Here is a 2,474-nt window from a genome sequence, read left to right on the forward strand (position 1 = left end):
AAGCAGATGCTCAGGATACCCTTCTTGGGAATCGCAAAGCTGATATTATGGTCATTTCAGAATAGAATTTGTCATAATGTATTCAAATTCTCCTGATCAGACACACCACTTGAACATTTCTCTCCTGATGGTTACTGTGCTGCAATTTCTGCCTTTGAGCTGAAGGAAGGTTTGACCAAGTCTGATGTTTCTGAGCCTGACATCATCGAGCAAAGGTACATTAAAATATGCATTTATCACCCGTCCCTCCCCTCCTCCTGCTCCCTCTGACGTTAGAAATTCCTTTAAGAAGTTGCTGTTGGTTCTGATTGAGTCTCTCGGTTTCGATTCAGTGGCTGTACTACTGGAAATGGAAGCACCGGGAGTCCCTGACAGAGGATCGAGGAGACACCGGTGCTCAGGTAACTACCTTGGAAAAGGACCCAGCAGGTTCACGGGGAGCGGATTGCAGCCTCACAGCCTTTCTCAGCGTCTTCACTCCCAATCCCAGCCAGGGGCAAAGGGGGTTCTGAAAGTAGTTGTACACGTACTCTGGAGGCCAAGACTTTAACCCCAGGCCTCAACCAGCCTAACCCTGACACAGACTAACACACACAACCCTCCCCTCCTGTAGCAACCAACAGGAATCCAGTAACTCACTGACACTACTTAATGCAATATCCAAACTTTGCTGGAATTGTCCGTGTGCGTAGTTTGCTGTTATCGTACAGTAACAAGCTGACTGTGACTGACAGACAACACTGGGAATCTATCCGTATTCTCCATGTATCAGCCAGCGATCCCAACAGCTCTGAATTTTGGATCCTGTAGTGTACATGGAGCAATGTATTTTTGTTTAGCACAATCCTGTCCGGTCTGCCTTGTTCCAGACAGTCACTAATATAACAAAACCTCAAATTACAACATCTAACGAACTGATTCAGACTGCCTTGTAATGATTTTCCTGTTTAACTAATATTTTATTTTTATATCACATTGCAGGAAACAGCCATGAAGAAAACTGTTTCTACTGAAGTTGCTCAGATGCTTGAATAAATTTAAATATAAAACTCTCCAGCTCATTGAAATGATGAACAATAATGTTTTTACATATATTCTTTCACTGGGATGTGGGCATTGCTGGTAAGTCGTAGAAACAAAGGGAACAGAAGTAGGAGGAGGCCATTCGGCCCTTTGAGCCTGCTCCACCGTTCAGCATGATCATGGCTGATCATCCAACTGCTCCTGCTTTCTCCCCATTCCCTTTAATGTCCAGCATTTATTGCCCTTACTTAATTGTCCTTAAACAGAGTGGATCCCTGTGTTGTTTCAGGGACCAGTAATGAGTCAACCCCATTGTTGTAGATCAGGAATAGCCATGTGCCGATCAGACTGGGCAAGGACAGCTCCCGAAAGAATATCAGTGAACTCTAGATGTTCTTTCAGTAATTGATGGTTGTTGTCATGGTTGCCATATTCCAGCTTTATATTTCAGATTTATTAATGGAGTTTAAGTTGCACCAGCGGCTGTAATGGGATTTGAACTTGTGTCCCTTAGGTATTAGCCTGAGTCTTTGGAATATTCAGTGAGTGACATCACCACTCCACCACCATCATTCCCAAACTCAACAGCATCACACTGCCCAGGGCCACTTCCAGCCCACAGACATGCCACTGTCAGATGGATACACATTCCCAGGATAAAGAAAACCGACTACATAAAAACTGGTTTAAACAGTTTAACTGGTTAAAATCCCTCCTGGTGATCTGGGATTGACACAGCCTGACCCATTGCCTTATATGCCCAACACCTCTTCATTAATCACCTTCACCACATCCACCCACCCACACCTCCATTCTCTACTGGAAAAAGTGAGGACTGCAGATGCTCGAGATCAGAGCTGAAAATGTGTTGCTGGAAAAGCGCAGCAGGTCAGGCAGCATCCAAGGAGCAGGAGAATCGACGTTTCGGGCATGAGCCCTTCTTCAGGAATCCTGAAGAAAGGCTCATGCCCGAAACGTCGATTCTCCTGCTCCTTGGATGCTGCCTGACCTGCTGCGCTTTTCCAGCAACACATTTTCAGTTCCATTCTCTACTCACAACCCCCCACCCCCACCCCACCAATACGTACAGCTAGATAGATATGGATACAACAATACCAATACAACATTGGCTGGCATGGTGGCTCAGTGGCTAGCACTGCTGCCACACAGTGTCAGGGATCTAAGTTCGATTCCAGCCTTGGGCACCTGCCTGTGTGACATTCTCCCTGTGTCTGTGTGGGATTCCTCCTCACAGTCCAAGGATGTGCAATTTAAAGTGGATTGGCCATGTTAAATTGTCCACAGATGTGCCGGCTAGGTGAGTTAGCCATAGGGAACATTGAGGTAAAAACAATGACTGCAGATGCTGGAAACCAGATTCTGGATTAGTGGTGCTGAAGAGCACAGCAGTTCGGGCAGCATCTGAGGAGCAGTAAAATCGACGTTTCGGG

General features: G+C 46.0%; 1 long non-coding RNA gene across 1 annotated transcript; it reads left to right on the forward strand.

Annotated features, from left to right (window-relative positions):
• The first annotated feature begins 75 nt into the window (after positions 1 to 75).
• On the forward strand, positions 76 to 1,049 carry LOC122545449. Its single transcript, XR_006310545.1, has 3 exons — positions 76 to 215; positions 333 to 401; positions 982 to 1,049. It is a non-coding gene; the product is annotated as an uncharacterized LOC122545449 (long non-coding RNA).
• Positions 1,050 to 2,474: the final 1,425 nt, after the last annotated feature.

Source organism: Chiloscyllium plagiosum, unplaced genomic scaffold (assembly GCF_004010195.1).
Source record: "Chiloscyllium plagiosum isolate BGI_BamShark_2017 unplaced genomic scaffold, ASM401019v2 scaf_43775, whole genome shotgun sequence".
Taxonomy (NCBI): domain Eukaryota; kingdom Metazoa; phylum Chordata; class Chondrichthyes; order Orectolobiformes; family Hemiscylliidae; genus Chiloscyllium; species Chiloscyllium plagiosum.